This window comes from Bacillus rossius, chromosome 15 (genome assembly GCF_032445375.1).
Source record: "Bacillus rossius redtenbacheri isolate Brsri chromosome 15, Brsri_v3, whole genome shotgun sequence".
NCBI classification, from domain to species: domain Eukaryota; kingdom Metazoa; phylum Arthropoda; class Insecta; order Phasmatodea; family Bacillidae; genus Bacillus; species Bacillus rossius.
Window position 1 is genome coordinate 15,548,871 of NC_086342.1, and position 16,395 is coordinate 15,565,265.

The window sequence follows — 16,395 nt, forward strand, 5'->3', positions numbered from 1 at the left end:
TCAGTACCAGTAGTACCCATCAACCAAATTTCACTAGCACAGCAACTCAAAATGATGTATGATTGTTTAAGAAACCTAACAACATGAAGTTGTACGCGGACCATACATAGATACTACTTTTGACATGTGTCAAATTTGAGTCAATTTACACGTGACAGAATATATATAGCAGGTAAAACGACGCACAAGGATATACTTGAAAGCCTGGAGATCGTTTCTATTCTAGAGCAAGGGCAGTAAATATCAGTCCAAACTCATAATATTTGTAAATAAAAATCTAATACCATACTCTTGTTTGATGGTATGTAGTTTCGGGCCTGCTAGGCTTTCAAAGTACAATAGATTTAGGTGGCTGAGTTCGGCTTCACATAACAAGCAATGCACGGGGCGCATTCGAAATGTTGAATGCCGGGAAGGGAGGGGGGAGGGAGGATACGTGGGATAAATCCCCCCCCCCCCCCCCCCAAGTTATGAAAATGTTTTCAAAATATCAGTGAAGACAGTAAGTATATTACTGTGCGAGAAACCATGTCACCCACGGCTATTACTGTACGCCCATATTCCAGTGTTATAGCGCCAATATACGTGTTTTTAACACACGAGTTCCAATCTTAATTTTTTTTTCTTCTGTTTTTGTTTTCAGAATCCCACATTCACAAAAAAACACAGTCGTTCGAAAAAAAAAAAAACGCAAGTCGCAAGACATCACCAACCTTATGCCCGTTTCACAATGTCACAGAAACGTTAAAACGGATCACGAATCCGAATACGTTTCCCTATCCGTCTTCAGCCTCCACAATGCACGGAAACGTTGCAAATTACAACCTATGAGATTGAATTCCACGATTACGAAAAATTATTTATTAAAAAAATTGCAATATGAGAACATGACCTGGTGAATACCTTCATATTTAATAAAAATAAACCACAAAGTAATTATAGAAATATATATTATTTTACTTAACAATTTTTAACGTAGTTAAAACATAAACAAGCACGGCTACAAGGCGGCCAAATTATGCTTCTATTGTTCCCACTTAATAACGTAAACTGAAGAGCTGAGCACTGCCGAGCTAATCAGTACGGGTCCGTGCCATTGTAGATACTTCGGCTGTGTTCCAAATAGGTAAACATGCGTGCTCACGTACTCGCTCTCGGAAGTGACGTCACGAGAGTGTTGTTCCATATAGTCGAGTGCGAGCACGAGAACGAGTGTGCATATCGAGTGCGTTTTAATGCATGCTCGTTGCGTACTCTCGTAACCATTGCTTGTTTACGTTTACGTCTGGACTATTGATCTAAAACAAAGGCAAATGAACAATGCACGTTTCATTGTAAGTACCTGTTCGTAATTAAACAACACGCGATGTCTTCATGTGATCTGTAAGACTTGGAACAAATATGCAACAAAGATGAACAAGTATGATACCGGTAATAGCACGGAAATTGACCCGGAGGTACAGGTTAGGATAGTTAATTTTAACATGATGAAACATAAACATATACATACATGCATTTAGGTGATGGATAAACCAACGTACATGTCTAAATGAAGCTGTTAGCATTGTACATTGTTGTAGGAAGCCTCATACACATGGGTGTGTTTACTTTGGAGTATGGTTGTGTTCCAAATGGCGAGCACGCATGGAGCATGCACTTTGCACGCAAGGAATTGTGGGTGTGAGTATGAGCACGAGTGCAAGTGCGAGTGCAAGTGCGAGTGCGGATTATTTGGAACACAGCCTTCGTTCCGTGAGATTCGTCTCTGTTTGCGTGATCCGTCTACGTTTCCACGTCATTGTAGAACGGGAAGCAATTTTTTCACAGTTTCACAGACGAGAGAGCCAAAAATCCGAAGTTCCCCGAAATTTATGCTTGCTTCCCCCCCCCCCCCCCAGGATCTTTAATGTAGCTATCCTAACCAATCAACCGTCCACAATGTTTTAAATAATGTAGCTAACCTAACCTAATTGACCATTCGTATCATTTCAACAACATCAACACATTTACAATGAACCAAAAAAAAAAAAAAAAAAAAACAACCGAAGATGCACGATCGGACGTTTGGCTCTCTCGTCTGTGAAAAGAAGGTTTCCCTTGTAGAAAGGTCTCACAAGTGGAAAAAAGAAAACTTCAGAAACATATTTTCTTTCTCTGGCTCCTTTTGACTAAGTAAGAAAAGTTATAACTGATTACAAGCGAAAATCGTAGCATTCTGGACACACTATTATTGTACAAGGCGGCAACCGTAACACGAAAATAAATAATTTAAGGTATTGAAAATGAAAAAAAGAATATCGCCTGTCATATCAATCTCGCATGTATGCCAAACGTTTTGTAACGCATTGCCGGTCAACATTTTATGTTGCGTTACTGCGTCTAGCGTAGTTTATGAACGAGTTCCTAGTATACTGCGTACGTATCACGAATTTAGCATTTAGCGCTTCTTATTTAGTTAAAATAAATAACAACGCTAACAAAACATAGCTATAAATTACCCACGGAAGAAAATTGCATAAAAACAAATCCACCGCATACAACACTGCACCCCAAGATCAATACATGTGCTGCGCTCTACCTTCAAACTTACGAATGAGAAGAACGTTCGCTTACGGCTGCCATCTACTCGGGTACTAGTGAACTAAGCAGCGCTTCCGCGTACAAAAAAAACTTACTTGCAGACAACATGATATTGACTGCATGATAAATTTAGTTAACAACTAAATATATACACCTATTATTAAATAAACTATTTTCATCATAAAAACAATAGAAATTATTAATATTAGCCATAACGTCTAACATGCCTCTTTAGCTCAGTGGTAGAGCACTGGTCTCGTAAACCAGGGGTCGTGAGTTCAAACCTCACAGGAGGCAAGAACTGTTTTGTATAATTTGAAATTCAAATCACTTAAAAAGTAAAGAAATAAACTTCCCGCAGTATTTGAAACTGTTTTCACGAGTGTGAAAATAATTGTTTTTATTCGTGTAAATTGTAAAATAACATTTCTTATTCAGTGTGTCTCACATAATCAAATTTCTTTTAAATCAATAACATTATATTTGAATTTAAATGGAGTAAAAAAACTGTATACAACAAAGCACTTTGCCTATAACTTTAATCAGCTACAGCAATCAGGGGCATGCCTGGGGGGGGGGGGGGGGAGGGGGAGGGGGAGGGGGAGGGGGAGGGGGAGGGGGAGGGGGAGGGGGAGGGTAGGGGTAGGGGTAGGGGTAGGGGTAGGGGTAGGGGGAGGGGGAGGGGGGAGGGGGAGGGGGAGGGGGAGGGGGGCGAGCGGGACCGGACCCCCCCCCCCAAGGCTAAAAATATTTTAATATTAAATTCATAAAATGAAAAAAAAAATATTTAGTATGATATTAAAATAAATTCAATGACACAAGCATAAATGTTTAATTAAACAGTATTTTTAGATAGCCTAAATCAGCAATATTGAATACGTATTTTTCACAATTTTCCCGGGGGAGGACGAGGACCCCCGGACCCCCCGCCTAGCTGGGGGGGTATTCCTATCTTGTTTTTTATTTAACGTATTTTGGCTGTAAATTATTTACTGATTTATTTATTTAAAATTTTGGCAACAGAAGACCTAAATAAAATATTTTCAAGATGTATATATATTTAGCTTGATATTAACAGCCTCAAAAACATAGGAAAGGAAATAACTGATTATTTCACGCGGGAGACTGCATAAGACGTAAAATCACAACTGCATTTAGCCGAGCCATGAATTAAATAACTATTTCTGCAGGTGTTGCCAACTATGGCTAATATTTTAGAAATTCAAAATGGCGAGGATTTTTTTTCTTAAGACAGAAATAAAATAAAATGAATACGTGTTCATGCATTACTTTAATAAACAATACAGACTTAGCATTGTTTCTCAGAATACCCCATACAAAACATTGTCGTCACTGCATCATCGTGTTTATAAACTACGCAAGCAACTCTACAACCCTACAGTAGAAAACAAATGTTCCTCCTGTCCCCCTCCACCATACACCCCCTGGTTCTTCTGGTATTAATTTTTTTTTTCTTCACGAAAACGTGTCATGTTCTTTATAGTTTGATTTAAATGCGTCATCAGCTTTCTCTGTGAAAACGTAATGCGAGTGATAAGAATCAAATCGAAGCCTTCTACACACTTGAAATCTGCATTCCTAAAATTTTTTGGAACACTTCAAACGTGAAAGACTGAAACGCAAGACGTTTATGTTGCCCGATGCACGAGTAGTTTTTTTTCTTTGCGTCTTGCGTATTTTATAAACGAGAATTTGAAAACATAGATTTTAAATTTTTTGCGTCTAACATTTTTTGCTTTCTTGCGTAGTTTATACACCCGGCCTAAGAGTTACCGGGAGTTCCGTGATTTAGTATCCATGAATAAACGACCATAGAATGAATCAGCACCTTCAAGTGACAATGTGATTAAAAGTGCGTATTTACAGGATGTCTACAAATATTTGCTGAACTAATTCACGACTTTTCCAGGACACTTAAGAAAGTCATCTACAACTTTTTTTATGTAACATTAAACAAACAAAATTATACATAAGTAAAGGTAACATGAAATAGTTCTACTATTTCATGTTATTCATATTTATATTACTATTTATACTATTACGTTTCGATTTTTTTTCTTAAAGTTAGAAAGCTAAAACGTTTTCAGAGATAATTTCCACATTAATTCTGTGGACAGTCGATTACGATAAAATGGAAGCAAGTCTCCAAACAACAAAATACACAAGTTAGCAAATGACTGCAGGAAATTACAGTTGCGTAACTTCCAGAACCAAAACTGTTTATTTCCGAAATTTCTCGTGACTTTCGTGGCCAGTACTCTAGTTTCCTTACTTTTCCGTGACTTGCGTGACATCTTAGACGTTTTGCAACAGAGCGAAGACGCTAAACCAAAAAAAACACTTCAGGTGATATTCTTAGAAACAGAAAGTTATTCATACACAAATAAAAAAAAAAAATCCTCTACAAGATCTCAATATCTCAGTAAACTTTATTCGTGGACCTCCATTCATTCCGTTACAGCACTTATCACCTTCCACTGTGAACACGTAGGTCCCTTCGGGAAAAAGGAGGGGGGGGGGGGGGGGGAATCCCCAAGGTCTGGGCATTAGATGATCGAAAAAAAAGGGGGGGGGGGGAGAGTTAGAAGCGGTTGAGTTGGATTTTTTTTTTTAATGTTGGGTTTACCCTGAAAGGACGTAAATTACAAGTCCATTGTTAATAGAATTAATAGGAAACCTCGCAATTTATGCGATATGAGCAGATTACATTTTTACAGTTATGGCCACGGTAACATTAGGCCAGTATTCCAAGACATAAAAATAAGGTTTTAGGTGTTGAATATGCTACACATATTCCCAAACCGTTTTCGTAGTGCACGACAGGACACGGTCAGGCCCTCATTTTTGGGGAACGGATTTCTGTGTCCTACCCGTGACCTATCTGTTGCCCAAATTCCGCGCAAAATTTCTGGCGCCATTAACCCGTCTATATTAAATTTATTGAACATCGGGGGACGTATAAAATGTATTGGTGCGCAAAAAAAAAAAAAACAACTAAAAGGTAGCGAAACTATTCTGGAACACATTTTGTACACTTTCATGATCATAACAAGAAATAATTGCAACTTAAAAAAAGTACTTGAGAAAATCAGAAAGGTTCTATTTTTGTCCATAGGATTTTTTTGCTGTAATAATTGTATCGATGGTTGCGAAACGTCCGCTAAAATACGCTGGAACCAGTTCACAGCCTCGCGCAGGGCATCGTTTATTTAAAACGCGGTTGACGATTTATTTTCTTACTGGGATTCGGTTTGGACACGTTCTGGAACGTTGGCCAGTGAATCAGGGTTAACGGTCGCATCACGACAAGGCAGCGCTCATTCGCTATCTCACCCCTAACGTCTTGGAATACCGGTCCTTAAATAGTCTTTAGATTATTATTGTCATTTTATAACTGTTGGGTGCGTAGTAGAGCTGTAGCAAACAGTATGTATTCGGTACTGAGTAACGGGTGCGACATCTAGTACCGAGTAACGAAACGTTACACACGGCTGGATTTCGTAAGTTTTACGCATGCGCGCGCATATTCGATGAATTTACGTTACAAAGAACGATGTTTGTTTATTAAGTAAAGTATAATTTAGAAATTCGTCGTCCAAGTTTTTTACTGTTTATAAGAAAGTATTTTTTATAAATTAGAAATATGTATGTTTTTGTTTTTTATTATCGCGTATTTTCACGTTTTTTTTTGTTTTATCTTAAAAGAAATAATATAATAAAACCGCTCTAATGAGATTTAATTGTTTCTTGGCTAACAAAAACTGGTAATTATCAAATATAGTTAATTGTTTATATTCTATTTATTATTATTTACGCGACGTCATACTGTACGCGTACGCAATACGACTCGATTCGTTGCTGCAACATAACATAGCATGTTATACGGTATCAGAAGTAACGAGTAACGTAACGATACGATAGTAACGAGTACTAATTGTTATAGTAACGAATACATACGGGTACGCTTTTTTTCATTACTTTCACACCTCTAGTGCGTAGGTGCGTAGGTTCTTCCAACAATTGCGCGGCGTTCGTAACCCGTTTTGCATTGCAGCTTATCGGCGCTTTGGGCGGCAGAAACAATGCCTCGGTGGTGGTGGCGGGAGGTAGGGAGGGAGGGAGGGAGGGAGGGAGGGAGGGAGGGAGGTAGAGGAGAGGGGAGGCAGGCCGCAGCTGCCGCGACGTACCGAGACACAAGAGTCCCGGCGCAGCATCCGCCGGGAAGGCGCGCACAAAGACGTGAGCCAAGGAAGGCGTCTTCATCCGCCGTCACCAGCGGGGTGGGGGGGACAGCTGGGCGAGGGGTCCCCGCGTCTGAAAAGAGCGCGCGCGCACACACACACACGTCACACGTTCCTCGCGCGCGCGCGGACACGTGCAGCGCCACAATGGCGCAACGAAGGCGACCCCTCCTTACCGAGTGGCCCAGGAGGGCCGGAGACCGCACAAAAAAAAAAAAAAAAAAAAAAGAGGAGGAAATCTTTTTTCCATCCCCCCTCTGCCCTAGGGGCGCATCTAAGATTAGCGGACAATGCACCGCACCGTTTCCTTGCCCCCCTTTCTTACTGCCTGCTCTGCGCAATCAGCTGTGAAGAAAGAAGGCATAAACACGAAGGAACAGCGGGGGGAAGGAAGGGGCCCGGACAATGGGGCAGCATGCTGACGAGAATCTCGCCTGCCTCCTCCTCCCAAGGACAGCCTGCCGGGTTGCGCTACAATGGGCGCAAGACTCCCGCGGAAGTTAACGAACGAGCAGGAGGAGGGCGTAAAAAGGCGGGAAGGGGGGTGGAAAGATAAAAATTCGCGGGAAAACGTGGCTTCCACGAGGTCAGTTCTTACGTGTAAGCTTCAGGAGCTGAGTGGCAGCTGGGTGGTGATGAAGGCTCTGTTCCCAACACCACCAGGAGCTCATAACCAAAAATGCCAGATGCGGGTACAAAACCTAATGCGGATCTCGTATAAACAACGCATGGTAGAAACTTTTATGCCCAACTTATAGTCCAGAGTTGAGATAGAGGAGTTGGTCATGGCATCATATCGCTGCCATGGATGGCCAATCCCCCCCCCCCCCCGATTAAGGCACACTTTGCATGATACCCCGTCCTGCACGGTTTAAACTCAGTCTGATAAGGCGTACAGGCTTCAGCCTGAGATGCCCCTAACCCGAACCCCTAGCAACCCAATACACTTAAATCAAGTTAGATTGGGAAAAATATAAAATAAAAAATCAGGTCAGTTGCCGGTCTAGGAAGAAGGAAGAAACAGAAGACCACCAGTTACGCATGATGAGTCATGAGAGACTTACTTTCATTGACCCCGAGTCAAACGTTCGAATAATCCGCGTTCGTTCATCTTCACATTTTTTTTTCTGTTGTAAAAGTATAAGGAAGGTTATCTCAAATTAAATAAAATTCTCGCAAAAAGTAGTTCTTTATTTTTATTCCGGAAGGGTATGTTTTCGACGGTCTGTGTGATCGGTAGTAAGATCAAAGGTTGGTTGTGTTAGGTCAGTGACATACAAAAAAAACTCTAAAAATCGTGAAAATGTGCGAACTATCGCACAAGGGTAGTTTTTTTTTTTTTTTTTTCCATATTACAATCGCGAAGTTGCACGAGCAAGTAAAGAACATCGGATATGTTCGGGACATATCGGGGGTCAATGCTCATCTGCGGGAAGAGACAATCGAATGAATTAATTAATAAATATCTTCATCCATTCGACCATACAATTGTAATCACACAATGGACACGATAAAAATTTACAGAAAAAAGGGGTAAAAAAGTAATAGATACAAATATACATAATTTATAAAGAGAAAAAAATATAATATACATAGGGGTTAAACAGTAATACAGATCAGATATTGTTCAAGACACATGCTAATTGCTTAATGTAAGAAACATTAAAATAGTATTGAAAAGGGAGAAAAGAAACGTGGTTTTAATTAACAAGATTATGTGGTGTTACGATGTTTCATATTTACACGATAGTGTACTAGAACATTCACCAAAAAATTTCTATTTGGCAAATAAGCCTGCATTTTTTTTTTCCTCTCCGCGAAGCAAACGTGTCCTGAACACACAAACCGAAACCTCGACAGAGACGAAAGACGGTAGACAAGTCAGGCCATAGTGTCCTCTGACGGCAGCGAGTGGGCCAAGTGTCACAAAAAAAACTAAAAAGCCCGCAAGGGGCTTAAAGATTTTCCTCTCTTGTCTCGGTACCAAAAGGCAAGTCCGTGCGTGGGGTAATTTATGCTTCAACCCGTAGAGCAGACCCGGAAGAAAAAAATTTACGCTCTTACCAAGTTTGATTACGAAGGGAAGGGAACACCCGAAAGCCCTCCTAGAAATACACAAAGCAAAAACTACCATATTGGCAAAAAAAAAAAAAAAAAAAAGGACTCTCTTCCCCCAAAAAAATTGTTCACCTGCCGGTCAGTAAGTATGTGGGTGACATCACACTGCGACAGCTATAAGGTGGCTGGCGGGGGTGGGGGGAGGATACAGGGAGGGTGAATACACTCGAGCATATACAGCTGAAACGCTGGGGAAGGGGAGTATCAGGAGGGAAGGGAAAAAAAAAACCCCAGTTACAAAGACCAAGCTCGGCGCACTGCTACGGAGGCAGGGGTGGCGGCACACAAAGAGGGCGCACGTACTCCGAAGACTTCCCACTGCAGGCAGCTGAAGAAGTTTCCAAGGAGGCGAAGGTGTAACGGCTGCGTCGCGTTACAAGAGTTTGACCGGCTGATGGAGAGGGAGAGGAGAGGGGGGAGAGCGGACGTTGGACTGCGCCAGCTGGCTCGAGCGGGGTTGTCTCGCTGGAAGGTGGTAACCGTCCCGCACACATGTCGACGTCGCACCACGTCCGTCGTCGAAGCACGCGAGGGCCCGTTGCCTTAAGGGGATTGGTGCACCAGCATCGTATTAAAAAAAACAATATATTTGTTAATGATTCAGCTTCTAGAGAAGATTTGAACCATTCTGGTGTAAAATTATTTTTTTTATTTTTTTATTTTAATTAAGTTATTGCTGATTTTCGGGAATTTATTTAATTCAAGCTTTATTAATAAACTATAAAGAATTCAGTGGTAAAACTTTCGCAGATAAATTTTCAGACACGGGAGATATGACTGTGACCATTATTTTATCTGTAATCATTATTAATTTAACGTATTTACAATTTGAATTTTAATAAATGAGCTGCTACGAAATTGCGTGATATTCATTTGCGAATTTAATAACATTCGCGTTTTCATTTGTAATTCAAACGCCAATATATCTGTCGGCTGAATGATTGACTTTATTTTAGTCTTTAGCTTATTGCAGTCGGACCTAAAGTAAAAACGTAACTGTAGAAGTTTGAGCAGCGTGCAAGCTCGGATACGAGAAATTATGGAGCGCGCTGGACAGTAGTGACACCTTGCGACAGTTTCCCGAACTGTTTGCAGCCAGTGTTTTCTCTCGTTCCCACCCTGCCTCAGCTGTCTGCTGTTTACGAAGGGGAGACGAGATTTCGCGCGAAACTGATATGAAGGTCAACGTACTCATTTTCAGTAGATAAGAGAACGTGTTTGGTCTAGCTCGGCGTATAATTGAATGGTTATTCTCTGTTATTATTTAGCACAGTGATTTAGCTAGATGTTTTTTGTTGTAAGCGTGAGATTTATTCAGGAATAAAATGCCGAAGAAACCTCCACCAAGCATAGTACACAAAAGAACAAAACTATCGAAAGCCATTAGAGCGCTTAGAAAAAAGAATAAAGAAAGATAAGAGATTATTTTATTATAGCTTTTTTACCATACATTTATTTTTCAGAGTTGCGTATGTACAACGCGATGGACGCGATGCGACAACATAAAGATGTGTAAAATTGTAAACATGCTTTTTTTTTTCCAGCAATGCGTGAACCATTCATAAACTATACTCAACATGTATCCGTATGATTACGTTTGAATTTTTTTTATGACAGGCATCAATGTTAACAAGTTTATTAAGCCACAATATACTTTTTTTCAGAAAAATAAGTGTAGCAGAAAACACTCAACATAGTCTCACACAAAATCAGTTTACATGAATGCAGTTTTAAGAAGTAAGCTACGTAAATAATAGTTAAACATTATTTAATATATGCTGGTAACGTTTCCAAAGTATCAGCTTCGCCTTCATTCACGAACAATATTCGTGGCCTTATTTATTTATTTTGCTGGCGTTTCGTTGGTGACTGTTAGGACTGCAAAATTAGTAAACATTTTTCACCCTATCCTGAGTTAAATCTAAGTGTGCGCGGTTAGATGAGGACCAGATGTGTATCATGCTTACGCCTTTACACTCTACTCAGGGGTGCCCACAAGGGGGGGGTAACGACGCAGACTGCGTCATTAATATTTCAGGGGGGGGGGGGGGGGGTTAAAAGACGAGAAAAATGTATATATTATTTACATAATTATAGCTTCTAATGTGAAAATACGATTCTGGTGCTTTGATAAATGGATCTTGTAAATCAAATTGGCAACCCCGCACTTTCCTCAAAAAAAGCAGTTTGGCATCTGTCGGTTCAGGATGGAAATATTACCTGATATTACCAAAACTATTATTAGAAAATCAGTTTTAATTAATGCAAAATGTGATAAAATATAATACTAAAAAAGTATAATATTATAAAATAATTGAGTAAATCATTTAGAAAATGGCATAAAAAAATTCGGGGGGGGGGGGCATAATTAGTTTGGGGGGGGGGGGAGTCATAGTGTTTGGGGGGGGGGGGGGGAGAGGTGGGCACCTCTGCTCTACTCATGCGGGTATTAACCATGCGCGTAAGGGCGTGTTGTTAATGACCTGTACGATAGTCAATCCTCTACGGACTCGAAAAATGTCACCTGCTCATTGGCTACTTGACTTGTGACAACTGTTTGTTATAATGCCTGTGATTCATCGTTGATTTTGTTGAGGAGTTTTCAGGGATTCAGAGCCTCCCATTTAACTGTGGCCGAATTGAAGAAGCAGTACAAATGTTACATGCCACGCTTGAATTCATAGCGAATGGAAACCACAAATATTTACTGATGTAGTGGTTGGTAAAAAAAAATATTCGTATCGCGTCCATCGCTTCGCGCCATGGTGGCTCCTATATTATATGGATTTACAAAATATAACGATTCACTTACGACACTTAAGATAAGGTGTGTAGGATTTTAAGAATTCACTTGAATTAATATTTAAGAACATATTTCAGGATAACTTGTGAAGACGCTCGTACAGACGGCACCGGTTGTGATGACTCATTGTTAGGGACACCTGTATTTCGAGAATACATTTCGTGTCAAGGTATTTCACAAAATACTGTAGCTTTTCTCCTGTGGTTATTGGCTGAGAGCGGTGAGAGGTGTCGTCCCGCTCTTGACGAGGCCAATGAGAATGTGGTCACAGTACTGCTGCACCCTCACAATTTGCCTTTCCTCTTATAAAAAGCTACAGTATTTTGTGAAATACCTTGACACGAAATGTATTCGCGAAATACAGGTGTCCCTACTCATTGTTACCAGAGCAGGGGCCATCTCGTGTACACGAAGTGGCATGCGAAACCTCAACACAACTCGAAAATCAGTGAGTGTTACATTGAAATGTGTCCGCTACAAATGTTCAGGAATTATAATTTTGAAATCGAGTAGAAATATTCCTGCAATTAGCATTAGGTATATTTTAATAGACATTGAAAGCGAATCATTAAGTAGCTTCAAAATCCAAATACCGGAATACAGATAGTCTGTAACAATACAGACCTCACCGACTAGATATGGTCCAGATTGTTAATACTAACACATTTGAAAAAAAACTGACTAGTTAATGAATATGTTGAAATTTTGTAAACCTGTTACTTAAGATGATTGGTGATGTAATAATGTCTCTTGGAAACTACATAAGATTTTAACTGCTTTTATTTCTCCATAAATTCGCAAATCACCATGGCGGCCAATTTACGATCACGATTTAGTTCTTAAATTTTAAATTAGTTTATTTGTTGAGAGCCTGGTACAATGTATCTGACCACTAAAGCGATCCGAGCCGCGTAGTGTATACTACTGCGAGGTTGCAGAAGTAGGCTCGGGTCGGGACGAATTTCGCTGTGAAGAAACAAAGGTTTTTAATACATAGAAAATTATCCCAAAGCCGAAATTTGTACAGTAGTATAATGAACATTTCTTAGTAACACGTCAAAAGTGTAAGTACTGCCGCAAACCTTGTGTGTCACACCGAAAACGAGTAGTTAATTCCAAAATTAAATTTTTTTGCAACGATCCACAATAATGGATATTGCAAATGCAGTTTATGGAATAGACCTCAGTATGGAACCCAAAATAATCTAGAAACATTGCCCTATCTGAGGATAGTGATAAAAAGCACAAAGTTTAACATGTTTCTATAAAATAGACCTTTTAAATCATTAAAGTTAACGAATTCACTTTCATTCAATTTTAAGGAAATATAAATACATCTTACATAAACTTAAAGAGCCCAACGTGGAAATCGCTTAAAGTAATCGTTGTTGCATATTTATTCATCTTTAAATTGGTATATTTTTTAAGTGTCTCATACAATTAGTCTGACCACTAAAGCGATCCGAGCCGCGTAGTGTATACTACTGCGAGGTTGTCGAAGTAGGTTCGGGTCGAGACGAATTTCGCTGTTAAGAAACAAAAATTTTTAATACATGGAAAATTATCCCAAAGAAAAATTTTTTTACAGTAGTAGAATGAACATTTCTTAGTAACACGTCAAAAGTTTACCGATGAAACCTTGTGATCACACCAATAAATGAGCAGTTGAGTCCTTAATGATAATTTCTACAATGATCCACAAAAATGTTTCGTAAATTTAATAACTTTAATACTTTTTTAAGTCGGTTCTCATTATGGCACCAAAGTTATATAAAATAATGTCCTACATGGTAACTGTGATAAACACCTCAAAGTTAAAACGTCCTATTATTAAATTGGTAATTTTAATTGTTAAAAGGTAAGAAATAAATATATTTTTTTATAGAAATTTGACTACATGTTACATAAATATGTTGAGCGTAACGTCAAAATCACTTCATAAATATTGTCTGTGTGTTTTTTTTAAGGTTTAAATGTGTATATTTTGAGTGTCTGGTACAATAGTCTGACCACTGATGTATTTCAAGCTGCGTAGTGTGTGGTGCAGCAGTGTTAAAGTCGCTCGTGCTGGGACGTTTTTTGCTCCAGAAAACTAAGGTTTTCAATGTATGGTAATTCCAGACTGAATTTTACTCTGAAAGAATAAAAGTTTCCTAACTGCAAGTGATTTTTGCTGCAAACGTAGATAAAAATCTTCCAGGATGCAATTTGCTTAGGTAAAAATGTTAGTATGATCGACTCTTTAATTTCTAAATTATAAATAAATAACAACAATAGAACTTCCCGGAAAGTTGTGATAAACTGACGATATTGCGCGAGTAGCAGACCCGTACGTGACTACAGAGAAAGGCTATTTTCCTTGACCGTTAGGATTTCTGGGACGAACACCCTCTCACAGCTGGGGTCATAAAATACGGTCAAACTCTTGCAAAAACATCCACCAACGCTCTTTGCCACTAGCAATTCAACGAAGTAAGCTAGGCGCAGCACTCCAATGAATTAACTTAGAAAAAAAATTACTAAATATGTAATTCTATCAATACATTTTACAACACAACTTATGTATTATTTATTTTCTGGAAAAAAATAATATTATCATCCGAATTATGTTATAAAAGTGACAAAACTCAACAAGCACATTAACGGTGTATCGTTTTCTTCAATTGTTATATAGTAAAATAATTTCATACAATTAAATATATATATATATATTATAATATAGGCTACATTAAAATTTTGCACAGTTCTGATCTAAAATAATATAATGTATTAGAAATAAAAAATAATTTTTAATAATAAAATTTTTGTAACAAAATACGAACACACATATATAAAATCAGAGGTCCTCTAGAATTTTGATTTACAAGTTCCAAGCAGAAATTGTTTATTGTTAATTTTATTGTATCAAAAATCATTCATATATAAAAAAATAATATGTATATCTCAATAGATGTAACATGAATACACCCTATCATATGCATTAAATATATTTTAAGTAATCCTTAAATAAGACCAAGTTTATTGAGTGTCGCAGTACGCAGCGTGTTTCAAAGCCCGCCGGCCGTGAAAGATCAGTACGGCCGCAGTACACTGCAACGCTCGGGCAGCTTTAATGAGGCAACTAAATATGCTAGACTCTTTATAAATATACTATATTAAAGCTAAAAGTATAATTAAAAACATGTATTTAGACATTTTTTCGCATTGGGCTCTTCAAATCGGTGTAAATCGTATTTTTATCTGGGTGGCAAAGATAAAAAAAAAATGTCGTGAATTAATCGCTTTATATCATATATACTAAAAATTTAAGTTTTTTCTAACATTAATGGGTGTATTAAAGTTTCTAGATTATTTTGGTAAGTTTATGGACAGTCTAAATTAAAAACTGTATAAATGGGTAGCATTTTAATGGACTGATGCAAGTTGCTGTCACCTAGGACTTAAATGCAAATTTTCGGTGATAACGCACAAGGTCTACAGTGGTAAACTTTCGGTATGTTATTAAGCATAGTCAACTCTACCACAGTACAAAAATTCAGCTTTGGACAAATTGTTCACAGGTTGTCTTGGTTTCCTGGAGTAACACGAAAGTCTACGCGGGGAAGGGCGGCTACCTGATCCGAGAATGAAGGATAAGGCGAGATGGGAAGCGATAAGAGCTGGTTGGGTGTCCGTGTTGGAGAGAGAGATAGAGAGAGAAAGGCGATATTGTGTAAGACCTTCGAAAGATTCCCGCTAGATGGCAGGCCTCAGAGCTGCAACATTCGACAACCTCCCCTCACAGAAGCTCTCTCGCCACTAACCTGCCAAATCTCACCCGCTAGCTTATATACGTGCTGGCTGGCCATACAGTAGTAATAAACAAGCATTTATGAAACGCTTAAGCTCATTTCCAACAAATTCTGACGAATGACTGTTTTTTGTCCTGCACCAATCCCCTTAAGGCCCCCGCCTACCCGGGCACACACACACACACGGTGCGCAGAGCTTCAGGAAAAAACAAAAAAAAAAAAAACAACGCGATTTCAAAACTACTCGAGATATCCGAGCAGGGTCTGCTTACGAAATGCATTTTAAGAGTTCGCTGACGGCCGAGAAGTACTTTTGATTTCGGATTAAGTTTTTAAACTGTAATTTCAGAAGAGTTAAAATCGCTAAAACGCGTGTTTTCAGAGTAATTTTTTAGACGCAAAACAACCGGTACAGATTCTTGAAAGCACGTAACGGGACTTGGGTAACACATTTATCTTAATTTATTCACCACATCATTTAACGGTCACCGCTCAAATTTCACAGTTATCAATTGACGACGAGAAGAACTGCGCGCCAGTTCTGAGCCTTGCGCTTAGAGGGTATACCGCGCTAGAAAAATACCAGCGAGCGTCGCGCTTATCATCCCGCCTCACTAACACACATACACTCCTTGAAGCTTTCGCTTCTAATACTTCGGTTTATTTTCCTTCAGCACACGACTGTGCCACAGACGTTACGATAAATACTTTAATTATTATTTTAATTTTACCATCCCGGAGTTTTCAATGATTTCTGCGGTGTTTTGTTGTGGTGCTTTTCCGCAAACAGGCGCCACTCTGGTGGGAGGGAGCGGTTGTCGGATCCCGTGGTTCCTTCTGC

At 39.1% G+C, this 16,395-nt stretch overlaps 1 protein-coding gene and 1 non-coding gene across 2 annotated transcripts in view; one reads left to right on the plus strand and one right to left on the minus strand.

Annotated features, from left to right (window-relative positions):
• LOC134539640 (uncharacterized) overlaps positions 1–16,395 on the minus strand; it is a 560,732-nt gene that overhangs the window by 523,214 nt on the left and 21,123 nt on the right. The gene's annotated exons all lie outside the window — the stretch shown is intronic.
• On the plus strand, positions 2,806–2,877 carry Trnat-cgu (transfer RNA threonine (anticodon CGU)). The gene has a single exon. It is a non-coding gene; the product is annotated as a tRNA-Thr (tRNA).